Here is a 27,638-nt window from a genome sequence, read left to right as displayed (position 1 = left end):
CACAAATTCCAGATGCTAGTACAGACAGTCTCAATAAATGTTACTTCCAAGAGCAAGGAGTGTTTCAAAGAGGAGGTGAAACACAGCCTGTAGATCCCATGTAACAGTCACTTAAGTTAAGCACTAGTCTGCCAGGACACCACACAGTAAAACTCATCTATAATTTGTGATGAGTGTAATGCCATCTCCACTTCATGATTATGTGATATTCTTCACCTCTGCCATAGCCAGTGAGGCCAAGAGCTGGCAGTCTTAATGAGGTGCCTCAAAGTTCAGCTTAGGGAGAGGAGAGGTGGGAAGATGGTATGATGGAAAGAAAAGGAATTTAGGCCATAGCTGGATAATAATGTAGTTTTAAGAAATGAATAAACATATATATATATATATATATATATATATATATATATATATATATATATATATATATATATATATATATATATATATATATATATATATACATATATGTTTTCTAAATTATTACCTGAGTAAGTTACTTGGTTGTGTAAAGCGTTAAGCTCAACCAACTACATATCTTTGGTTATCCTAATGAACCATAGTCACTGATAAAAACAGTCGGAGAGAGAGTCATTATGGCCATGCCCTGTAATGCAGACCCCCAAAAACACTTGTTAAGGGAAGCATGGCATCCTGATTTTGCTGAGGATTACGTCCACCAGGGAGATCTCATGAAAGAGCCCCTTAGACTCATTTACAGCAAAGTGAATTGCTGTGCTCTTATGACTGGTCTAGATGTTATGAATAAGTAAATAACAACATTTTTCCAGTCGTTTAATCTCTGAGCACTGCAATTAGTAAGTCTGTAGTTTGTGCTGCCTTTTTTCTGCCCTTATTATTGTTATTGAAATGTCACGCTCTTATTTAGCTCAAGGATGAATAATAAATAAGCTATAATTACTGTCTTGAATGAGCTGATGGCTTGGCTAGGTCAACGGTAAAGAGAGACACCCCCAACCCCCCCCCCCCCCCCCCCCACCACCACCCCCAACGCTCCCTCTCTCTCTCCCTCTCTTTTTCTTCTCTTTCCCTTCTTCTCCCTCTCTCTCTTTAATTGGATCTTGTAATTAGTTTCTCTGATGGATCTGGGAGGTCTGAGGCATCCTCTACAGCGTTCATTAGTGTTCTTGGAGGAGGGCGCAGCTTTTTAAAAGCTCTGCCTGCTTCGTCCCTCACATGTCATAACACCAGATATGATTCTGCTCAAATACAATAAGAGCAGCATTTTCAGCCTGGTTCTGTTTTGCCTATGTAAACGCCATAACAAAGTAGCTCAGGACTGTGGACCTTGAGGTAAATGTAAAGGTAGTTCCCGTATAACATGCATGGAAACATACTCTTTTTTTTTTTTTTTCATAATTAATCTTTTGACGAAAAAAGTCAGAAACTATACGTTTCAATCCTACATAAAGATGGTGAGTACATGGAGAGGATTACGAAAGTCCTATCTAATTCTCACTTATTGTATATAAATAAATAAATACATGAAAAATAAAACAAAACACTGACAGACAGTAGAGACCTTCAGTGGTTTTAAATCTGAGGTAGGATGTCATTTGGTTTACTACAAGACAACTGACCAAGCAGAACATATTATTATTTTCTTGACACACACACACACACACACACACACACACACACACACACACACACACACACACACACACACACACACATATATATATAAATACATACACACCCAAATACACACAGTGTTCAGACCTATAATATACAACCCCCCCTCTAGCACCCCAACACCATTTCCCCCCTTTTCTTCCCCACCCTCCGCTGGCCTGGCTACACTAGACATCTCTCCCTAATCAGCAGCCTCGTCTCCTCAGACTGGTTGCCATAGTAATATGCCAGCTGGTCGACATGGCAACCACTCTGAGGTCCACTATTAAATGAAGAAGAGTGGAGGGAGGGATACGGAGAATGGAGTTGGGATGAGAGAGAGACAGAGAGAGAGAGAGAGAAAGAGGAAGAAGAGGAGAGATGGCAAGAGACAGGGAGAGATTGTCCAAGATGGGAGAAGGGGTATTAGAGGTGGGGTAGTAGGGGGAGGGGGGCATAGAAAAATGAAAAGAGGGGAAAAACAAAAAAAAAAACATAGAAAAATGAGTACAAGGAGAGGGAGAAGGAAAAGGAGGGGCAGCATGAAGAGATAGAGCTATTTGAGCTACCTATGCACTGCATGGCATTAAAAGCTTCTGATATGTGTCGCAACAATGCCATTAACTTAATGCATGACGTAATTTACTTAATGCCTTACACTTATAAATTTATACACATGAAAAATGCATGTGCGGCCTGTCTCCGCTGAGATAAAGGATCATAAACTAATATCACATTTTAAGAGCTGCTTACCATATTATTGTCAATCTACTTCAGATACACCTCAAAAATGATGTAAAGTAACATTTACAATGTATAACAGCTTTATGGATCTGAGGCACACAATCATGACTGGTGAAAAGTTTATGTTAGAAGAAGAGAAGGAGGTCACATTTATTGTCATTTTCTCTGGAACAAAGCCAGGTTGCAAGGTTTTTATCGTCTGCTTGATAATAAGTAAAGCATTTCCTTTAAAAATAATGTTTTTTGTATGTCGTATACTGTAAATGACTTACCTCACACTGGCTTTAAAAACATTTGGCATCTTATATGTGAAATGTGTCAGTCTCTAGTTTCTAGAGCCATACTGTCATTGTGCCATCAGTGGTGCACTCATTCTGAAGTGAAAGTCACCAGGGCACACATATCTCACTCTGTCTCTAGTGCAATCTCTGACAATCACTCTTTCCTCACCCCTCCTCCTGTCTCCTGTAATGCTTTCTTTCTCTTCTCATTTTTTATTTGCACTTCACCTATATCTTGGTGTCTCCAGCTACCACTGCACATTTTTTCCCTTTCATCAGATTTTTTTTTATCCTTCCTTTTCCCCTTTGAATGGATATCTCTGTCTTGCCTTCTCTGAAAGTCTGATTCTTTAATGAATGAAATGCCATTCCATCAAGATGCCACCACAGCAGTGACACAAAATAGCATTTGTTGCCTTCTGTGTGAAATTCCTTTATGAATTGGAGCCCTCTCTTTTCCCCTTGAGCATCTTATGAAAGATAGCTAATTGCATGTCCACATTGTACCGTCAGTCCCTGCTTCCCTAGTGCACCATTCAGAGGCAATTAAAGTGAGCTTAAACAGAGTAAGAAAGTGCGTCATCCTCTTAATGCAATTAAGGAAGTGTGCACACAAACATACAGTAACAGACTGAAACACAAAAATAGGAACACATAGAACAGAGAAAAAAAGCAAGTGGAAAACATTAAATTATCAGGCAATGCAAGCTCTTAGCTTAGCTGTTTTATATATGCCATTTCATACTCTAGCTTTTGGTGCCATTATTTTATGTTAAGATTTTAAAATATAAACATAAAAGGCTGAAATCCCTTTTCTCACTACAGATTGTAACCTTGCATCTTAATGTAAATACAGCAAAATGTACATATACGTACATTTTCTGTGTGTAAAGCATACTTAGGAAGCAGAGTTCCCAATCTTTAGTTATTAGGCTTAGCCTGGAAAAACGAACATGCAAACCACTTTTGAGTGTTTACCTTTGAATAGAGCACAGCAGGAAGAATAAAACTATTACAGGCGTGTGCCATAGTTAGAAGTAGAAACACCATTTCCTAATATGCCTGAAATTTTCTTTTCATGTGGGGAGAAATAGTTTGATGTAATAAACAACACACACCTTGAAGTATAAATGAAAACAGACACACGCTGCCTCTGATTCACAAGGTAAAATGACAGGCCTTTGGACACACTGGGATATTTTTGGTGTAACAGTCACGCTCCAACACTTAACCCCAAGCCTCTGGCATATAGTATGTAATTGCAAGCACTGTATGATCATCTAAAATCAAGAAAGACTTCATTACAACACTGCAAACTTAAACCGTGCTCAGAAGTGAATAGCCTATGTTTGCACAGTCATTTTGCATGTGCAGCTGCCTTGTTATTTGTGGGTAAATTCCACCTATTTCTTTTTATTTCAAAAGCAGAGACTTTTAATTTGAGTTAAGGCAGCAAAGATTATTTTACAATCCCTACTGAGATGGGCTAGAGAACATATTGGGATGACTTTCCACTGCTTTCTAGATCTTATGCTTTGGGTGGTAGGCTAATATTCACAATACCTTCATTAATATTTTGTGGGATGGCAAAGCAAAGCCAAACCAAACCAGAACAGACTAAAAGCTTGCCAGTCAGTGGAGGTTGAACAATCTAATAGAGGAACAATTTAAAATAATAATAATAGTAATAAACAAAAACACTGAAACTGACAAATATGTAGTATTAGGATTTATGTGCTCAAAATGGAAAAGAATGCAATCGCATTTACATTGGTTATATAGCTCACAGGTAAACATATGGTACGCACACATTGTAACACTCAGCAACTGAAGTTTCTAGCCATGCTTATTGCCTTACAAGTCATAAGAACAACAAATTTGTCCCATTTCACCTAATCTGCCCGTCTGTCACCACTGGACATAGATTACACAGTACACAAAGGACAGCATAAGCTTTCACATCCAAATTCCAGTATTGACAAGAACATTGTACCTGATAGTCATCTTCACGTTGACAGTCCCTAATCGTTTTTTCATTCTTTATTTTAATTTAGCCTTTTGTTACTAAAAGCATATAGTTATTATCCAGATGTACATTAATGACCAAAAATACCATCAGAGGTAACTCAGGATGAGAAGCACAATAAGGAAATTTGCAGAACTGCAGAATTACATTTTTCAAACATGGTTAAGGAAAATTAGGTTATTTTAGGGAAGGCTGGGATACTTTTGCTAGTACACTGCAAACACTTGATAGACTTTTTACTTGTATAGTGCTTCAATTTTGATAGACTAGTATTGTCTTAAATGAAACACGCCAAGAAGTTACTGGAAATAACAATCAGCAACATTTGACAGTGATTTTTAAATGCTGTATTTTATGACTACTTTAAGCTTGGTCAGGCTCCGGCCTTACATTTGATGTAGTCTTTTGAAGAGAAGAGGACAATCAGAATCATCAAATAAAATAAGAAACCTAAAGTGCCCGAGAGCTATTGCTGCTGCTGGCTAGCTTTGGCACTGCCATCAGTTCTGACAACCTCTCATGGGTGTGTCCCTCTTGCTGAAAATTAGAGATCACTCCCTTTCAGCTACAACGCCAAGATGGAGACCACTGAGGGTGAAATGTGAGTAAGTTTGTTTATGACACTGCATCCATAAACTGTAAAGGTACAGTACACAGACACAGATATCATCTAATTAGCGATACAAACAGGCTACCTCAGTACTTGAAATAATCTTGGATTATCTGAGCCGCACAACAAGCGATAATGATAGTCAGAAAGTTCCATTAAAAGGCGTTATCTGGGGAAGTATATGTTTTGAGATACAGCAATATTCTGGTTCAGTACGGAAAAAGTCGACAGTAAACTGAGGCACTACAAATGCATTTGCATGACATTTTTTTCTAATTCAAGGCAAAGTGCTTTTGCTGTCTGATATTCAGTCTGATGGGACTGATATTCTGGTGGGAGAGTCATCCATCTTGTACGCCCACAATCAGGGCAAGCAAGGCAAGCAGTGCTTGTTCAGTGAAATATAAAAATAGAATGAAAACATGCCAAAATAAATCGGAAACAGTGTTCTCTCATGCCTGTTTACATCCATCTTTTACATTACTCTCATCTTGCGGTTGCAGCTGACTATTGTCTCTGGAAACAGAATTAACACTTTTTTAATCCTTCTGTATTATATTAACATATAAAATAACCACGCTACACACTGCTCAAGCCTTGTAAGTCAACGGTGATTGTTTAAACATCTTCAACAGTAATAGTAATCTATTTAAAACTGATGGGCAACAGTTTTCTGTAGAATAATTATTTTAACTTTTGATACTTTATTTATAATTTGCCAATAATACAGTTTTATGTAGTTAGGGGTTTATAGTATTTTATTGGTACTTTTGATAAAGGAATCATTCTTAAAAAAACCTCCTTTGCTACAGAAATAACTTGAGAAGTAATAAAATTTCACAATTCTTCAACCACAAGTGCTCACCATCCACCCCAAGCACCTCTTGCCTTATTACAAGAAAGGAAAAAAAATTATAAGAGCAGGCATTCATTTGTTTAAATAAATAAATAAAATATTTTAAAAATGTTTTACCTTTAAAAATACTCCAGGTAGTTATTATGGCTCATGTGGTCCAGATAAAATAAAGAACCACATAAAAATGCAGTTCACATATATTTAGTGATCTTTCGATAGTTTGCTTTATTTTTTATCGTTGTGCAACACTATTTCATTAGCTTTGTAACATAACAAATGTTTCCAGATGGCACATTCACTTATAATAAACTGCTAATATGCAGGGTGAATGCACCATTTCTACTTATTTGCCTTTAAGAGATCAAAGTATAACACTGTTTTGTAACTTTATAATTCTCAGAAATACCTTGAAGAATAAACATCGTAAAACAAATGAACAGCAGTATTGCTTTTTAAATGAGAAGACGTGCACATTCAAGGCCATACAAAAAGTATGCTAGTTTTGTTTGGACAAGAGATATTTGTTTGTACTGTGAGAGAGCAAGCCTAAGGTTTGGACTCTGTGTCCTGAAGGGGAGTGGCTCCTTGTAGCAGAGATATCATGCTGTTTTTTGTCAGTGGAGTGCATGAAGAGACCCACAGGAAGAACTGTAAACCTGAGGGTGTTTATGGCTGTCTTAAATTAGTAACCAGCAGCTTGCCCAAGCATACACTTCTCCTAATGTAATTACAAAACTGATCAGTACTTTAGACCCTTTGAGTTTTTACCAGTCCCAGATGTAGTGTTTCTTTACCTCCCAAAACCCCAAGACCTCTAACTTCTTGTTTGTAGTACTGGCCTAGATTTACCTAACATTTGCACTAAAATATTGTATCAAATACCCACGTGCATACAAGTGACCCAACAGGAGAGTAACTTTGTGTTTGATAGTCTACAGCTGTGTCTACAGCAAAGAAAAAAAAAAGAAATAAAACATATCTGTCAGTTTTTAGATAAACTGCATAAACTCTACACTTGAAACATGTTCTTAGAGATTAATTAATGCTTTGAGATATTTCTACATTCCTTCATTCAGTGTCATCGTAATTTAGAAAGAAAAATATTTTAAATGCCATATTTTACACTAAAAATTAGAGACTTTTAATGTTTATTCCAGTTGACAAAGAACATTTTAGTCCATTAATTTTTAAATGAAAAAGACAGACAAAAACAAACTTGAATGATAAATATTCTATATGGTACAGCTAATAACACAGCAACAATATTTATCCAAGCCCTTATGAAAATGTGTGTGAAACTCTATTTTTAAAATATGGTGGACGGAGAAGGTGAATTGCAAAAATATTCCACACTCCTGATGACAAATGGACAGTAACAGAACAGATATACATGCAGACTATTCATAGTCGCCTCACAATGAACCACTTGACTGCGGTGGGGGCTTTGGCACCTCTGTTATTCATCTGGCACAGTCACCATCACAACCTATTCTGACACCAAATGTAAAGTCCAACTGCCCTCCAAATCCCTCCCAATTATAAAAGGTCCTTGAGTTGCTGTTTTGCCCCCTCTCCAGCTCCTGTCTGATTACTGAGTGTGGGGTGAGCTGCGCAGGCAATCAGCCGCAAAGCGCAGAGGACCAAAAGGACTGGGGGGAAAAAAAAAAAAAAATCCAAAACACTGCAAAAAATAAACTAAAGGGAGACTACTGGACCGCAATTACAGGCCATCCAGTCAGGCCTCTGCTCCAGCACTCAAGAGCTGCCGTGATTTCCGACAGAAAAGGTTATTAGTTTTTATTGGAGGAAATAGATGCTGGGTGGCTTTAAATGGCACAGTAATGCGGTGGGGTGGGGGCATGGGGCGGGGTCTGGAGGGAGGCCTCATGACCCAGGTCTCCCAAGAGTCCCATTGCCCTGCCAGAGAGACACACAGAAGCCATCACACACCCGCTCCCCTACCCTCAACCTTTATGCCCTACAGCTCCTGCGTTAACTCCAAAGCTCTGGCCTGGTCTTCAGCCGTGACCTCAACCTGCACAACTCACTTCTTATTTTTCTCTTTGAAAACACAAGCATCATTCCTGATTTGTCTAAACCATCACGTCTTTCTCTGTCCAAACCTCACAGGCGAAAGGAATTTTTTTTTTAAATTATCATTGTTTTTAACATTTTATCACACAAAAATATTAACCACAGAACAAACCAATAAAAGCAAAATTAATTCATTTGAAATAAATGTAAAGGGACCAAATCTTTTCAGGTTGTCATTGTCTCTATGATAGCGGTGGCAGATGTGAAAACATTATCACTAAGCATGGCGGCTGTGTGTTTGGTTGGCCAGCTGTAATGATTGACTGCAGACTTTTTGTCATGAGCACGTGTGTCTGCGACTCGAGAAGGAGACGTATGCAAGCGTATTTGCCTTTGTGCTAGGCTGACAGTGTGTGTACTCTGCTGTGTGTGCCGTTATTTTAAAATGTGTAAGCTATGATGTGCCTGAACCAGATGAAGTGTACTCTGCAGGAGCTGGTGTTTCAGTGTCCAGTATATAAATCATGCTTTTATCAGCCAAAGGAAAAAAAATACTGAAATGTTTTAATGCTTTTACTACTCCGTGGATATGATCCAAAAGCTCAGTCTTTAGGTGTGTGAAATGTAGTGACTTTGATTGTAATGTGTGTGTGTGTCAAAATATGCCACTGTATGTCAAAGTAGATAATACGCTAATGCAATCTTTTGTGTGAGCATGTGCGTGCATGTGTGTTTGTCTTCATTGTGCTTGCTGTCCATACACCCTTACCCTAATCTGTATTCAGGGCAGGTAGGCTCCAGCACGGACCCACAGCTCAGTAACTAATGGAGGGGCTGATGGGAGCCTGATGACGACCACAGGGCCATTTGTGTACACACAGACACACACATACACACACAGTGCACATATACAAACACAAACACTGGCAATTTCCAGGCGCAGCTGTAACCATCATGTAGCTAGTAGCCTAGCAAGTTAATTACACTAACCATTTAAAATTGGTGTTTTTTTGTTTTGTTTTTTTATTTGGTGAGCAACCGGTACAATCTGATACATTTTTTTATCATCTTTCTGAGCAACAATTATAGCATCATCTTTTTTCTTGCGTTGATTTTGCTGCTGCTGTTTGTTCCTGCTACTTTTTTCAGATTTCGGTCTTTAATTGCTTCCACTACAAACTTTTCTAGCGAACCACTGCCCCTCTAAGTTGATTGCCAGGAAGTGCAGGGAATTAGAAAATTAATGTCACACAGGGGTCACTGCATTAGAGTGGCATGCACCAAAACTCTCAAAATGCGCTTGCTCTTTTCATATTGCTGGAAAACCTGCGACTAAAGCTTTACATAGGCGCTTGTAATGACTATATGTCTCACTACCACTGCAAGTGCACAACCCCGTTAGGCAAAGATTAAAACAGAAACCAAAAGCTTACCCGCTTACCCGAGACAACAAAAAAATATTGTTGTGTGTTGACCCTATCTATATATACACACATACACAATGATCTCTTCTGGTTGACTCTCATTTTTTTCTTGTCTTTTCCTGTTTTCTCCTCCTCCTCCTCCTCCTCCTCCTCTGCTGAGCTTGGGCCAAAGAGCTGACAGGCAGTGACCTAGGAGCCTTTAAGGCTCCAAGGGAGAAAGGTAATGGGCCCAACCCGGAACGCACTCTCACTCTCTACACACATGGGGCTGCCGGCTGCTTTGATCCAGTAGCCCCTGCTTGGGTCTCCTGACGCCTGGTGAGGAAATTCATAGGAACAACTGGAAGAGGCCAGTGTTTATTCAGCTCCTTTAATGAGCAGGGAGACAGATTATCGGGGGCCTAAATCTCCCCAAAAAAATACAGGGAAAGAAAACTGCTGCTCCTTCCAGATGTTGCTCTAAAACCAGTCACTCTGAAAGAATCCGAGTGAGAGCGAGAGAGAGAGAGAGAGAGAGAGAGAGAGAGAGAGAGGGATGGTTTGATTATGCAAGATGGTGGGACTTGTGGTCAGCAGGAGAATTTCCTTTTGTTTTCTCTGTTCTTGTGTCTGTGCAGATGTGGGAGCTGGCCAATCCTTTCTGGGTGAACCCAGAAGACAGCAACCGCCCAGGCACAGTGGGGAAATCCAGGGGCTCCGAGGGGGAGTTTGCAGGCATGTGTTATTTTGTTGAAAGGGGGGGTATTTGATGGTGTAGGTAACCAAAGCTCTCAGGCATAAAGCTTTACTTTAAACAGTTTGTGCTGTCTCAAAGGGAAAAAAAAGAAACTATTTCCTGAGCTTGTCATATGACCCCCAAATGTGTTATTTTTTCTGTTTTTACACATAGCCTCTTTGTTATCCTAATTAAGATAGTAAAGCAAGTGACGTAGGATCCGACGTGCTGTGCGAAGCCTGTCTGTCCTGGGAACTGAAAGAGAAGACTGATCCACACATGACCCAGCACATGTCTACAGTCTGTAGAAAAGAAAAGGAGCGCCTCTCTGCCTACAAGAAGACTTAGACTGTCTGTCAGGCTCTTGACCCTCTTGCCTGAAGACTCGCCAGATCAATACACCTCTCTATTGTCAAATCATTTAGGAGAGGATTACGGGTCAGCCACTGGTCACAGATCCTCACACACACAGGACAAAGGTCAGTCCGTGCTGCTCATTTACATGTTATTCACACACATCGGCTCTTGCTAACCTGTGGTACAGACTTGTAGTGGAGTTCGATCTGGCTCCAGTCATTTCCTCAACCTTTTTCATGATGTCACACTTGCAAATTAGCCCCTTCCCTGTTCTATACAATCAGACCATCCTTCAGACCAATGATGTGCTACAGTAAACCTTCTAGGTTCAAGTTCAGGGCAGTGATAGAACTCAGAGTTCAAGAGAGGTGTACTGTGTGTGTGTTTGTGTGTGTGCTATTAATAGGTCAAGTTTATTAAAGAACTGCATGCAAACTTGAAGATGCTGATCAAATAACCCTGTAATGCTTGTTCATTCACGTGTATAAAGAACCAATCTATATGATGCATGTGCAACAAAACAAATGATCATGTTAATACAGTAAGTCTTTTTCCCAGCTATAAAATTACACTTGAGCACATTATTGAATTACACTAAGTACAATTTTACTCGTGTTGAATTAGAAGCAACTGTTTAAATCACCACTTACATTACAACCCTATAATATAATCTCATAGCAACAAGTTGTTTTAATATAATCATCAGCTTGCCTTAACATCAGTCCAGTTCTGAAATGAGTTATTTAAAGTTAGAAATATGTATCAAGGATTTGTGAGGACAATGGCTTTTTTTAGACTTAGATAGCTGCACATCATATTGGCTATACATTACCTGTGTTTTCTGTTACATTCATTGCTTCTTTGTCTCTTTTCAAAACTTGGAAAAATATAGACAGTTACACTCACCGATCACTTCATTAGTAACACTGTAATAGTACCCGTTTTCCTTCAGAGCTCTCTTTGATTCAACAAGGTAATGGAAACATGCCTCAGAGATTTTGGTCCATATTGACATGACGGCATCACACAGTTGCTGCACATTTGTCATCTGCACATCAGTGATGTGATTCTCCTTTCCACTGCAACCCAAAGGTGTTCTAATGGAGCAAGTATTGTCATCTCATTGACATGTTCAAGAAACCCAAGAGATGATTTGAGTTTTCCTGCTAGAAGCAGCAATCAGAAGATGGGTAGACGGTGGTCATAAAGGGACGGACACTCAGGTAGACAGTGGTGTTTAAACGATGCCCAAATTGTGCCAAGAAAATATCACAGCATTACACCACTACCACCAGCCAGAACCACTTATACAAGAAATTATGGATCCAAGCTTTCATGCCATTTGTACCAAATTATGACCCTATCATCTGACTACAACAGAAATCGAGACTCGTCAGACCGATTTTGGTGAGGGCGTGTGAAACGTAGCCTCACTTTTCTGTTCTTAGTTCTTTTCTTTCTACTGCAGTAGCTCGTGGTGTAAGGTTTGATGTGTTGTGTGTTCAGAGATGCATCTTCTGCCTACCTTGGTTGTAACGAGTTGATATTTGGCCTACAATTGCTTACCTATCCCCTCAAAGCAGTCTTGCTATTCGCCCCAAACCTCTGGCATCAACCTCTTGCATTTTTTCCCAGAGAACTGCCACTCACTGCATATTTTCTCTTTTTCAGACCATTTCCTCTAAACCCTACATATGGTTTTGTGGGAAAATCCCAGTGTATCAACAGTTTCTAACATAGAGTCAACAGTTTCTCAGATCAATCTCACTAACACCAACAAGTGTGCCATGTCTAAAGTAACTTGGATCATCTTTTTTCCTTTCTGACACTTGGTTAAACTTCTGCCAGTCATCTTGACCATGTATGCATCCACGTATACATACACACGTTTCTCCCATTTAACTGACTGATAAGATATTTGCATCAACAACCAACTGAACTGGTGTACCTAATGAAGAAGCTGGTGAATGTATATAGTTTACCTGTTGGTAATTTTATGCAAAACTTTAGTCAAACTGACTTTTGGAGTGAAAAAAAGGACATGGAAAGCCTGCAGTATTCAAACAATTTTTTGAGCCAAGCTAGGAACCTTCCAATTCTAAAATTAGAAATTTTCAACACTCTTCCTTGCAGTTCAGTTCAACCTCTGACATATTTTTTAGACTGTCTGGCACACACAGCATGTTCAAGATCTATCCACAGATTTTTAATGATACTCATGTCATGGTACTGTCAGGGCCAGTCCAAAAGGCTCTGCTTATAATTTTTAAGTAGTTCACGGTGAATTTTGAGGTACACTTTAGATCACCGAGTTAGTTTCAGTTTCTTGACTAACTGCATGATATTTTTATCCAAAAGCTCCATGTTTTTGTATTATCTTAGTATTAAGCTTAGTATTTCCTTTCTTCAAACTCACCTTTGGTAATTGTCATTAAAAAGCTAAGTTTTAAGGCCTTTTGTCCAGCACTTATTTCTAAAATGACTCTGGCTAATTCACATGATGCTTTTCATATTTCAAATTATACCTTTTTTGAACAGGTTGCTGCTAAGATTTAGTAGACCCTATTTGTGTATCATTGCTTCATAGCGCAATTGCATATCACTACTCCCGAGTCAGGAGCTACACCTTTTAGCAGTTCCTCTGCAATCATACAAATTTTTTGCTTTCCCTTTCTGCCCAGCAGGAACGCAGTTTTATCTGAAAGTTTTCTCGGTCTTAAAGATCTTCTTACTTCCACGGTTCCGGCAATTTCTTAATGACATTTTGGACAGTGGAAATTGCAAGGTGGAAGCGCTTTGATATCTTTTTATAGCCTTCCTCTGCTTTGTAGACATCAAATAACTTCATTTTCAGATCCTCAGTCAGTTGCTTAGAGGAGCTCATAGTTGTTGACTGTTACCACAAGGTCTAAAGAGTCAGAGAATTGATCAAGCTCTGTACTGTCATCAGCTGACAATTCCTAAGGACAGCTCTTCACCTGCCCTACAAGTCCTAACGAGTCAAATAAGGCCTGACAAGTTTATGAAGTCTGAGTTTACAAGAGTCTGAACTTTCTAAATGTGCCACATATTTGTTCAGTTTTTCTTTTCTTTCTCTCCTTTTTTATCAGTTGTATGTCTTTTTATTAGATTGGTTGCAAAATGTGTAGTTTCATCAATCTTTTAAATACAATATTATTTATTATGAGCACAGTAGAGTTTACGCAAGTAACATCATTTACAATAACAAAAGAACCCATTACATGTTGGAATTAATTAAAGATGTACCTATAAGGGTGTGTCAATAAGACTGACTGCATACCATCTCTTATTGTTTAAACACATAAAGCTTTATCTGATACTTTTTTCACTCAAGTTTTAAAGGGGTTACTCTGAGATTTCATATAACAAAAATTCAAACTTTTCTCAAAGAAAGTACTCCCTCTAAAGTCTCATACATGCTCTGAAACTACAATGAAAGAAAGACAATTTTAGAAGGAAACACTTACCAACTGTGAAACAGAGAGAAGCTTCCTTCACAGTCCTGCAAAACAGAAGAGAGGTGCATCATTGTTCACAGTCTTCAGTTGTGTACCAATCAAACAGATATCTGTAAAGGATCAAACGTTAACCACACAGTTCACTGTTCTCATTAGTTTATTACAATTACTATCAATAAGCATTTGCCAGCAACCTTCTTAGTGGGCAATATTATCTTCCCAAGGCTGTACTAAGCTTGCAACTTATATGCGAGTGGAAAAAAACAGAATAATCTGGGAAATCACAGACAGCCATTATCATTACATTGTCCTGTTGCACTCATTTTGTCTGCAGGCTCTGTACTGTTTGTTAAGAAATTATATTACAACCTGAGGGATAATAAAAGGACACTATGCAAACATGTGTTGCATAAAATACAGAAAAAGCCATCTAAAAGACTTTCTCTTTCTCAGAAAAGAGGAAGTCTCAGAGAAGAGAAAACAAAAAACTACTCTTCTTTTTATACACCCATTGCCTTCTTTTAACATCCAAACCGCAAACACACTCCAGCTCATTGTTCCTTGCTCATCCAAAATGTAGGTCTCCTATTCAGACCATTCGTAATTAGCAATTCTGAGCAGAGAAAATAATTTCATCTCTGCATGCTATAGTGTATACTGTACTCGATTGGACCCACAAAACACTGCGCAATCAAATGCAAACAGCTTCGAATAAAGCCTTTTCTCCACTGGTATCAGAGAAATTGCATCTTCATTATGCTTTTATATGTCTTTCCCTTTGTGTTTGTGTTGTGTAATTGTGAGAATGACACGCGCCCTTCGTCCCGAGCACTGTGCCAAAAGCAAACCCTACTAGTTGTGTCTGTGTGGCCATGAAATTCAAGCTTGAGGTTGAAAAGACAGTTTTCAAGCAGGGAAATCTCAACCTTGGAAGCGCAACCTTGAAAACAATTTTCTTTCTCCTTTCATTTATTATGAAATAATTACTGACAGCACAGCAGATTCCTCAGTGAACAGTACACCATAGTTTAATTTTGGTGAACAAGCCAGAGCTTAGAAAGCATAATTGCTCTACACTCTGTGGCAGCAGAAAAGTTTTTGCCTTAAGATACCATGAATAAAAACAGATTAATTTATAAATAAACGTAATATTAAAAGTTACACACGACACGCTGAATTTACAACGGTCATAAACTAATCTAAACAATTCCCTGCGGTCGAGGCATTGAAAGTTTACTTGAAATGTTTAAATGTTATTAGACATTATCAACAGTGAACTAACACTTGCCCTCTTCTATGTATAGTATAGTGATGATGCCAATCAGACTTTAACCCTTGCCCTTAGACAAAGTAAAGGCATCCATTCCCCTGACTCCAGGTCAGTAAGTAAGCATGTATTTTTGGATGCCGGCTGCTGATTGTGTATGTACTTTAATAAGCAGGCTGCAGGTCAGTCAGATTTATGGGCCCATGGTGGGGTGGAGGGACCAGACTCCCTTGGCCTCCAGCTTCCCTCTGCGCCATTACGCCAGAGTGAGATATAGTGGGATATTGATCCCAATGCCACTTCATTTCGCAATAACTATTACACGATATTCTCCCGGGCTGCACGTGTCTTCTGATTTATGCTGCCTTGCTATTTACATTAGCAGTAAGTGTTTTTCTATACCAACTGAGGAGGGTCTTACAGCCCCACGAATGGACATGTGAACATTCACATTCCATACCATACATGTTTTTGCTGCCTTTGATGCCTTTTTTCACGGTAGCGGGGGTGCTTAACACAGCACTGCCTGCTAGGTGAGACATAAACATATTGAAGAATACATCCCAGCCTTCATTACAGTTGCACGATTGACCTTGAGGCAATGTTATTTTCTGCACTATATCTTATTTAAAATACCTGCTTCATTATAGCCACACTTTGGAACGCTATTATATTCAGGAACACAGTTTGAATTATTTCACAGTATTCGTTCTCACACGCTTGTCAGGGTAGCGTATAGTCAGCATAAAGAGAGCAATCACAATAGACATGATTGCTACGTCTACGTAGAGAAACAAAATCATTATTTGTGTTAAATTGTGTAGATATTTGCATTTAAATCTTATATTTGCGTCCAATTGATTAGTAGTACGCTACCCGACATGCTGCAAGTAGCTCGAAAAACCAAAACATGCAAAAATTCAAATAGAAACGTTCCCATTTACAATGTGCTTCTGTGTGCTTTTTTTTCTAGTGGAGAAAAAAACACATGGAAAAAAAAATGAATTCTGTAAATTTATTTTGATTATGTCATATGAAAGAAATTGTCATCATGATCAGAACAATTAGGATAAGCAGCCTGTGCACCCCAGAGTTCCCACCATTGGCAGCTGCGTACTCCAGAGCTGGATCTTTGCCAAAGTGGCTTTCCACGCAGCACCAGGCTGGTGCAGATGTTTGTTTACACACACAGGAACGCTGTGCTGGTGGCAGAAAAGCAGACACGAACGGGGAGGAACGATGGAAGACAGACCTTGTATAACGCTGGCATTCCCACAGGCAGCCTCCACAGGGGGGCCTTCGCCTCAGATGCTGTCAGTGCTACATGGACCACAACAAAAAACCCCCCAAAAAACAATAGGACTAATGACCCTCAATTGCTCTGGAGCTGTTTAAAATCAGATGAGCGTCACATAAGCTGGAGTATGTAAATCAAATCCCCCACCTCTCCCCACTCTGCCCCCTAAGCTCTCTCCCCTGGCACAATAAAGTCTTTTTCTCATAAGGGGGCGGGCAGCTTAGCAGGCTCGCTGCCAAGTGAGGGGAGCTGGCAAGCGTGGTAATGTGGAGACACTTGTTGCTATAACGCTCGCCTGTTACGCCAGCACATGGCAGAACTGGGGCGGCCGAGGGGCGTGTGAGAGGAGCAGATGGGCATACTATAGCCTCCACGTGCTTCCAGATTAAACACGGAAGCAGAAAGAAAGCGTGTTCTGCTCTCAGCTTTCAAAGCTGGCAGACACTGTGTGCATGTCCCATTCATTAATAGGGCCATTCATATGCAACACAAAGTTTGATTGTACACAAATGCCCCATTAGGGAGGAAGGGGGCAGTTGCCCGCGAGTGTTTGCATACGTGTTTGCATATCTTTGAAAGTGACAGCATTCACTTTGCGTGTGCTTAAAAGGATTGTGTTAGGTTGAGTTGAGTTTGGAGATTGAACACTTAAATTGGGTTGGGATAAAAGAAAATTTAATGGAAGACTTTTTTAAGAGTTTCACAGAGATTACGCTGCTGTTTGTTAGCATGCTCACACTGTGCATTCTGAGCTTATTTGGCATACAGCATACAGTAAATCTGATTAATTTTTGGAGAGTTTGGAGATGAAAACACATCTTTATCAAAGCAGACTGTAAATGACAGCGTTACTGGATAAACTGAGTTTAGTCATTGTCGATACTGTCTTTGCTGACTGAGCTACCAACCACGCAGATGGCTGGTAGCTCATTGAGAAGAGAGCAATGTCCTCTTGTGCCCCTGGTGTCCCACTGCTCCCACCAAACCCATTAACATCAAGCCATGATGCCTTTCTTATACCTGCGTGCTCGTCTGCTATGTGGAGTTTCTAGTGATTTAAACACAGCAACAAACCTGTCCAATTTTCAGAGTGACATTATTGATAGCCTGTCTCTTCAGATTGTAGGTAACTGTTAATGGTTGTTTTATGGTGCATGTGTCCAACATGATGTGCACATTCTTTCTCGTCCTCTCTCCCACTGTGTCTTTTCCTGTTTTATTTGAGTGCAATTATTACCTCAAGATCACTTTTATACATTTATTTAAAGAAAAAAAAGCCTTCTTCCTATCCAGTAACACTCACAAAAAAAAACCTTTCAGGAAAATGACCTGTGAAGCACAGCTGCAAAACCAACTTTTTTGTCCCTGAATATATTACTGATCGCAGATTTTTTTTTAAATATATATAATATGACTCATTTGTTTGTAATATTCAAGTTAGCAGTGGCATAATATTTATTTCACTCTGCGACATAAAACTAAAGGATGATTCTTCTTGTCCCAGATTGAGCTGTGTAAAAAACTGAATAATAAAGTGGAAAAAGAATTAAATTCTACCGCAGCGAATTCGGGGCAATCTAACATCGATAAAGTGTGTTTCTGTGTCCGTGGTGGTGTTTTGAAAGGCCAGCTCCCCACACAGAGCACCACCTCCTCTTCACCGCTCCACTCTTTATCCACTCCAGTGTTTTCTCCCTGCGAACCTGTATCCCCTCTTGTCATGGATTAGCCTCCATACTTGCATGAACAAAGACTCAGTCAGCATGTGTTTATGTGTTGGTCCATGTGTTGTGTGAAGAGGAAATGTGTCTCCCACTTATGTCCAGATCTTAGAGGACCCCAATTTGTTAGGCATTAATCAGAACACCTGCTCAGAGAGCTGCCTGTGTCAGTGGCTCACTTTGTGTCCCAGTGGTTCCCTGACTGCCAGGCTTTTTGTTTCCCCACTTCAGCCATCAGTGTCATTTGAAATCAATTTAATGATTGTGCCTGAGACTGATTTGAGAATGCAAATGACGCACGGGGAAAAAAGAGAAAGCAATATACAATGAAAGAAGATAAGAGTGGGGCAAAAAGGCCAAGGAAAGAGGACTGTGCATTATTCCGGCACTAAAAAGCACGAATTCATCAAGTATTGTTCCAGCACGTGGGTGTAAACAAAAGAAAGAACAACAACAAAAAAATGAGAGAGAGAGAGGAAGAAAAAAGCTGAATTTAGCTCTACACCACAACAATGTCACTATCCTGCTGAAGGACAAAGCATAAAGAACAACGTTTGAGAAAAAAACTGAGTAAAACACTATGACAGGGCGAGGAACACTAGGTCAAAGAGAGGCCAGGAAAGAAAGGGAGTACAAGAAAGAGGTAGCAAAGGAAACAAATGAATAAATTCATGGGGCACAAAATGAAAAGAAAGATGGAGGGGAGTGGAGCAAAAAGAAGGGGCCTGAAGTCATCAGTGCAGATTTTTATTGTCCGGACACTGGAGGAGCACACAAAAGCACTGAGAAGATTCAATTAAGTATCATATGCAGTGACCTTATTGCCATGGTTACGGAACAGTGGAAAATATTAATCAAGCCTGCTACAAGCAAAAAGATGGTGGAAAGTAGAGATAGAAGGAAGACGGCAATGAGAGATGCAGGGTGGAAAAGACGGAGAGGGGACAACTGCACAGTCCCCATGCTATATGTGCTTGTGTGTTTGCTTGGTTTCATGTATTTTAATGAGTACAGCCGCAAAGGTTCATGACTGTCCCAACCAGGCTTTGAATATCAATATGCATTATTGAGTGTGACATTTTTGGTTTAAAAAAAAAAAGTATTTATTTATTTATTTTTTCTTTAACAGTGCCACCATCAAACCTCAAAGGTTCACATTTGCACAAAAAGGAGTCACAAATGTGAAATGAACTCAATTCAGAACCCATTTCATACGGGGTTAAACTCACTTCACAGCTCACAAAGATTTGTTTTAGCTTCCTTTCTGTATCCCAGGTTGAATTTTATGTGGCCCAGTGTCTGCGGAAGCTTTTTTAGTGAGGAAATAAAACAATCCATCTACATATCTACAATCAATCACACAAGCCCGTATCCATTAATAACACAACTTGCAAATGTTTGCCACATGAAAATGAAATGTTTTCATCCATCAGTGTGCTTCGTGTTAGTGTGTGTGTGTGTGTGTGTGTGTGTGTGCGCGTGTAAGGGTACACTTACACACGGTTCTAAATAAATCCTCTAAAAACCAGTGCTAGCATATTGTTACAGACTCAGACAGCAAAATTATGACGATCATTTTCAATCATATTCCATTATGATGTTCCTCTCAGTCACATTTCCCTGCACACTGCAGAAGGGGAAAGTTGAAGATTGTTCTGTTTGATGAAGCTGTAGAGTGTTTGCTCGCTGTCTGCAGGGACTGTCTTGAAAACAATCTATCTGAAACTCCCCCGCTGAGCAAAATGTTAAATAAACAAAGACGGGGATAAACAAAATCCCTCCATTTCAATGTCACTGAGAAGAAAGCCAACATTCTTATGCTGCGATTGTGAACAGGAGGTGGCAGCCATAACTAGATCATCATTTAAACTCTGGACACATGGTGAAATGATTATTTTGCTCAAAAATAGTTAATTATAAATATTGTAGCAACCGAGATATAATTGCTGCACTTGCGTCAGCCACGAGGCGGTATAGTAATTCTCCCAACTCATGGGTTCCCTATTATGGCCTTGCTTGTGGAAGAACTATTTTAGATCTCTCCTGATCCTGTTATTGATATTATTTTATTCTAAATATACTGTCCTACTTTGTACTAGTTCAGATTTTTGGAACTCTCAGGGGTAGAGAGTTAAAAAAAGTTCCATAAAATTAAATGTGTTATCAGTCTAACTGTCTATCTATCTAGACAGACAGACAGACAGACAGACAGACAGACAGACAGACAGACAGACAGACAGACAGACAGACAGACAGACAGAGAGGTATAGACAGATAGAGCTACTTATGGCAGCAACACAGCCATTCATACATTATATGCTTTACTTTGATTAACTCCATATTTATCTGCAGTTATATGCAGTTAACACAGAAAGTTGAAGTCTGAATCAGAGCAGAAGCTCCAATATCCCGATGCTAAGGATGGCTGAGCTTTCTCCATAATGGCTCTTTTCCCGCTTAACAAAATTAAGCAAGGCACTTGAGTTGAATATTTTAAGTCTCAATTAAAAATGTGACTTGCTTTTATTTGAAGTGTGTGAATTTATACTTCCCATGTTTCAATTAATTGTTAGAAATACTGCACTCACTCATCCATGTTGATTGTGCTATTATTTTTTTCCCCCCGCTCTGGCATGGCGTATGTGGTTAATTAAGGACTTAAATGAATAATCACAAAATGTTCATTTGATTTTGTGTCTCTACTCACCAATAATCGAATAATCATTTCAGCCCTAAATTACAGCTGCATGTGATAGCCAGACTGCTAGCACACACACATGTTGTTTATCCTCTTCTAGGCGCTGCACTGAACTTCTTTGTACCGAATCAAGATCAACAAGTTACGCCACAACTTGCAAAGTGGTTGCAATCTCCCGAGGTATGTAATTGTTATGCCCATAATGAAACATTTAAAAAAAAAAATTCAATTAAATTTTGCTTTCATTGACGCAATAATTTCTTTTTGAACTTTCAACACTTTGATAAAAGAATTGTATTTATAAAAGCTTGTGCAAGCTAACCGTTTTATGCGTGATTTGCAGAGTGGCAAGCAATGGCCATGCAGGAAATTGGCCAATTAAGTCATAACTGAGTGATTTGAATTCAACAGTAGTTCAGTTCTCTGCCTGCTCTAATCTGGAGTCCTACTCTCTAGCAGAGGCGGCTACAAGAACCTACGGGTGAGGCGCAAGTGTAGGTGTAACAGGAGAAGGCCCGAGCAGGGAGGCAGTTAAAGTGCCTGATGTGACCATGACCACTTCCAGAAACAATTTAATTCCACAGCTTCAGCCATCTCCAGCTGATCTACTCCTCCAAGGTCATTAACTGTGCCACAGAAGGTCACATGATTAATGAGTGGCAAACCCTCTGGTGCAATAACGTGTATGAACGTGGCCCATTAATTAGACAGAGGGGCCAAAGAGAATGAATGGCCAGGGACAGCTTGGCCCCCTCACAACCCTGTCCCTTCCAGACACCATTTTTCATTTTCATCTGCACAAACAGACAAAACCGCGAGAAAGAGCACTCATAGTATTCCAAAAATACCACACATGCCATGAAAAAGAAATCACCTTAACATAAATTCCTTGCAATAGTGTGATTGTTGTTTTTTTATACACACACGTTAACTAAAGAATGTACAGTACAATTATTAAGACATCAATCAAACAGACAATTAAAAGCCAAGAGGCTTGCTGCGTTTAAATGTTTGTGGTTCAGTGAAACTAAAAGGGTCCAAATGGCCCTCAGAAGAGCTGTGTGCACTGGATTCAGGTTGATCTGGGTATCAAGCATCTGAATGTTATGTTGTTGCAGTCCTTTTTCAGGACTATGATAAGCACTCTGCATTACTGAGGGCAATCTCCAAGAGGAAATGAAACATTCTGCTGCCACAGACTGGCTTTATTGGAAGACAACAAGTCCGGCCTCTCAGGATATACAGATCAGGAGATTTAATTGATGCTGACCAACTGTCAATGTACTCCTATTGCTGGAAAAAAAACAAGAGTGTTTAACACTCTTCCATTGTAAACAGTTTTCATTTCTCAGTCTAATCAACTTAATGCAATTCCAATAAGTCCATTTCTTAGAGTGGCCTTGTTGATTTCAAACCTCATAGCCTTTCGTTTTATTTTCACCAGCGCCAACAAATGTAATAGCCGCTAAGTATATTGGGCAATAATATACAAATGCTCTACATTCAGTGCATGCATTTCAATTTTACCTTGAGGTCATAGCATTATGGATATACCCCAATGGGGTCATTAATCATAAATACAAACACTGTATGTAATAACAACCAGTGGGGAGAAGCAGACTTCGGGGGAAGGTTTCAGAAGAGGACTTGTACAAGACCAGGGGACACAGTGGTTATCTGTGTAAACAAATCTCATCAGTTCACCCACTCCACCTGGGTCAATGTTTCCCCGAGCTGGCACACAGTCAGGCAACATGTACACAGAAATACACATTTACGATTGTCATTGGCCCAGAAACATAATAAGGAGTGACAGGGTGAGCCCAAATCACTCAGAGTACAACCAGGAAAACAACATCTTTTTGGAAACAGGGTAAATATGCGCTGGGATATGTGTGTTTGTGTAATGATGTTGTATCGTTATATGAATTCTGGGTCATAGAATATTTATCCGAAGTTATGAATATGGAAGGAAAGTAATTTAAGAGACATGCTGGTAATAAACATAAATTTGAAAGGTACTGCTGACATTTTTTACACAATTTTTTTTATAAATGAAAAATAATAAGAAAAAAAACCTTCTTGCGTCTTATCAAGCATTCAGAGAACCCTTTGACCCTTCTGAATAAAAGCATCTCTCTGGAGATTTGACACACATCTCTCAGCACAGATCTGAAGACAGTCATGAATGTTGTTTGCCCTCTGATATATTTTTAATATTCAGATCATATCAAATATGTCCTATTTCAATAATTGATCTATCTATCTACTAGCAACATAACACATGCTGGGATTTGGCATGTGATTTCTATGCCTCAGTCAGTATATCTTCTTCCCCTCTATTCAGTATGATAAGGAGGGCACCGGCTGCTCTCTAGATGTGATTTACTTGGCCAAGGGATATACCCTCAGCGCGTGCCAACAAACCCTGTGACCACAAACTGTGGGTCAGTAACACTTTACAGCTGCCTTTTCTTGTCTCTGGGATCAGAATCAAATGGCGCCGCATATAAGACAATGACTCTACTATGTTACAGCATGTGTTTCGATATGTTTTAGTTTTGTTGTATTTCGGCTCAATATCTGTTCAAGATATCAAATAATTCAAATACAAGCCAGTGCTTCTTGACAAAGACGCCTTCGCTTACAAAGGTCATGCGTGCACTTGGGCGTTTTGTGAAACGAAAGCCCATAAAACAAATGACGTGTAAGATATGTGCAAAAAACATTTTTCTTTCTAAAGGAACATGGTGCAACACAAACATATCAGAGCCTAATGGAGTGAGTGTTTTTCATCCTGTCTTTGACCACCAGCATCTCCTGTGGTGGCTCATTTCCTTAGTGCAAGAGGTTCCCACCCTCCATCGCAGACGGGCTTCAGGGGGCATGGTGGAGAGAATACGAGATGGAGGGAAGGAGCAAAGTAGAAGAGGGAAGCCATGCTGGGAGAAAGGAAATCTTCCATGTGCAGAAGCAGAGTGGCTAGAGGACATTTCACGCTAATGGCGGCCGGGCCAATTGAAATGACTGCAGCACTGCATGATTTGAAGGTCAGGAGACAGAGGATTATATTCCAGTGGTGGCGGAGGAGGATTGGAGGAGTAAAATGGTACCTCCCGCCCCTCCTCCTCCCCCTCCTCCTCCTCCTCTCCTGAATTATTGCAGAACAGCCAAGATGGAATCAACATAGCACCAAACCCCAGCATCATTACTCTTACACCCAGCACAACATCAAGCACATAGCATTGCTCTGGTCTTCCCCGTGCATTCACATCATCGCGAGAATCTCCATTTGTGATTTGAAACAACACAACAAAACCATCATGCCCACTCTGCCACACGCCGTGTTGTTTTTATCATGTACTGTAACCAAAACAAACTAATAGAAAATTAGATTTTTTATGCCATGTCAGTTAAACATAAAAAATAAAAACAAAATATTATACCTAAAATAACAATTTTGCATGTGAAGGCCAATGCATGATAATTTGTTTTGTTTAGTTTTTTGGAGTAAGATGCCAGTGCTCTTATTGTTATCCGTGAGAAGACATGATGATAAAAGAAAGATTTGAATGTCCTCTTGAAGACATGGATGACACAGTAGATAAAACACTGAGGCTGGAAAAAGCACCGTCTTTGGTCAGGCTTATAGATGAGTGTGCAAAAGTTACTCACACGTGAGAAAAGCATAAAGTGATTACGCACATGACTGCAGTAATAAGCTGTAATAAGATGTAAAATGACCATACACATTTACTCCAGACATTGTGCAAAGCAAGCCAATGTGACTACATCCCGCTTCCTATATGCAAGCAAACATGGAAACAACAACAAATGAGGCAACAAGGACGTCAAGCAGAATTTCATAAATCAGGGACATTAATGTAATTAAACTAATTCCCTGTAGGCATCAGCTTCTCTATCTGCTTGATGTGATTTCAGAACTTCTTGAGGCTGTGCAATTTTTCACAGTCCCCATTAGACACTGCGCACTGTCTGAGGAATTCTGACCATCAAAGCAAATCAGACTTACGGATGCACCTGTTTCAGTCAGACAGAAAAAAAAAAACGCCGTCTAAAGCAGCAGTGACGTTTCTTTAGATGCAGCCATTTCCTGTGTCAGTAAACACTTTATGTTTGTAAGCAGCATCCAATCCCGGGTGCTCTACAGCACCACAGCAGAGAGGTGGATAGCTTATAGGAAGGGGACAGATGTCACTCTTTGTACAAAGCCAATAGAGTTTGTAACATCGAAGGACTGAAGCAAAGACACTAGCTACCATGCCAGCATTCATATGCTAACAAAAGCCTCAGAACCAAATGAGTGAATTTAAACTCAAATATCTTGCATTGCTCTATTGTGGTGTGCTATAAAGCACTGTTCACACAAAAGGATAGGAAAAACAATGGACCTTAAGCTAATATTGCTGAACCTTCTGCAGCCAGCATGTGAAAAAACAACAACAAATGTGTCTATTTAGTATATAAAGAGAAGGAAGGAAATTAGAACTTAAAGTGTATGAATATTTAGTTCATAACAAACTGTATCAAGTATTATAGGGTTAATGTTGACTTAAATAAAAAGAAAAATCATCTTAACATTTTAAAATTTTTGCATTCTGACAATGACAAATTAATTTTGATTAAAAAAAATAGTTCCGCTTTCCACAACTTGTAATTTATTCTTTCAAATAAAAATTATAATAAAAAAAGTAAGATTTTTATGCATTTAAATCAAAATGAGATTAATGAAAGAAAGATAAATATGTTCTTGTTTTTGTTTGTAATTACATTAAATTAAAGTCACATTATGAAGTTTAGGCAGTAACTTTATTAGAAAAAATATTAATTAGAATAAATGTTTTTTTTCGTAAGCATACCACATCAGTGGTGTACAGGGTGGAGAAACACAGGCTGTGATTTTGCTACATTTCTCCCCCGCTGACTACTGTGCTTGTAAAACTCCAGAGGAGATAACAGGCAACTAGGGTAGCCCAGTCAATCCAGTGCATGTTTGAATGGCTGACCATGTTAAGCTCTTAAAGCAGGCATTAATCCAGGATTTTAGGAGCAGAGCTAAGTTTGGCACGTTATCATGGCAAGGCCCAGACCTTAGACGGAGTTCAATCACTATGCAGAACCACTCACAGCCTCAGTCACACAGGCCTCAGACATGACTAGCACTGCAGCTGGACTGGAATGAAATAGTAGGTGTGCTAGAGACACAAAAAGTTTTAAAATTCTTGAAATGATCAGTGAGTCTATGACTTTCCCCTTAAATATTTTTAGTTTATCTTAAACTGAAGTGCAGATATATATAAAAGTATTACAATTAACACCCAGGGTAAGGGTAAGAGTTTTATCCAACTAGGCACTTCATCTATAGTATGAACACAGATGAAGCGTCTTTATTCTGTAACGTATGGTTGCGAGGCATACCCAAAGTAGTGGCTCCCACAGAGCCTGAGTGACCTCTCTGGCCAGCCTCAGTCTCTACGTTAGCGTCACACCTCCAGATGTACACAGTCCAGAACAGAGCTAAGCACGCAACCCAGCACTCCCTGCTCTGCTCGACTCGAGATACACACATACCAGCTCAGATCAACATCAAAGATAGTTGTGCAGACAAACATATTAAGAGCTGACAGCCTTGACCATGCATCTGCAAAAGTAGCATCATCATGATTTAGCAGTGGACAAATACCCATCGGGCAACATGACAGCGGCGAGCACACAGTCACGTGGCTGCACGCACATACATACACATGCGCGCACCAGTGTTAGGGTGCAGAGAGCCTGGGCCAAGGCTTAGGACAAGAACATGGGCTTAGGAAACTGGGTGTTTGTTGGCAGATGGGGGATATTAGGGGCTGTGTGTTGACTTATAAATCTTCCTGCACAGTGTAGGACCTGACTTATCATCTGACATATGAAAAAATACCAGAGAAGCAGTAGACAAAAAGAGAGGAAATTAAATGAGAGCGGTATAAAGAATGGGAGGAAACCAGTATTGTAGCAGGCATCTGTTTTCCTCCTCATCCTCACCCATAAACACAATCTGTATGTGGAAACATACACACCACATGTCAGATCTGATTCATGTTTCTACATTTATTCTTCTTGTGTCTTGAGCACAACAGTAGCTAACCGCCCGGCTAATACACATGTCAAAAATAGTCTCGAACACTTGTAAGAATACCAGCTACTTCCTGTGTGGATTTCTGGAGCTTAGAATCTGGATCACCACTATCTGAAACCCTTAATTTATGCACGAGTCTCTGCCGTTTTACTGACGAGAGAAAGATTTCTATTGAAATTTATCAAAACTTTCAAAGTAGTGGTCTCCTCAACACAAAGGCAAAAAAATATGGAACTGAGCACTCTTTTATTTTGAAGTGTTTGAAAGAGTGGTGCAGTTTTTGGTTGTTTTTTTTTAAAGTAATGTGGTCAAGTGTCTTGAATTTATATGATATGACAACAAGAACATTTAAATATAG

The 27,638-nt window shown here is 39.5% G+C and overlaps 1 protein-coding gene across 3 annotated transcripts in view; it reads right to left on the bottom strand.

Moving 5' to 3' along the window:
• Window positions 1-27,638, bottom strand: part of zfhx3b (zinc finger homeobox 3b) — a 287,455-nt gene that overhangs the window by 178,607 nt on the left and 81,210 nt on the right. For all 3 annotated transcript variants that reach the window (XM_076882856.1, XM_004543115.3, XM_076882862.1), the window contains one exon: window positions 14,168-14,202. The gene's annotated coding sequence lies outside the window, so the exon portion shown is untranslated. The remainder of the gene's footprint in view (window positions 1-14,167; window positions 14,203-27,638) is intronic.

Source organism: Maylandia zebra, linkage group LG1 (assembly GCF_041146795.1).
Source record: "Maylandia zebra isolate NMK-2024a linkage group LG1, Mzebra_GT3a, whole genome shotgun sequence".
In the NCBI taxonomy this organism is placed as follows: domain Eukaryota; kingdom Metazoa; phylum Chordata; class Actinopteri; order Cichliformes; family Cichlidae; genus Maylandia; species Maylandia zebra.
Note: the sequence above shows the minus strand (reverse complement) of the source record. Positions and strands in the feature narration are given on the sequence as shown.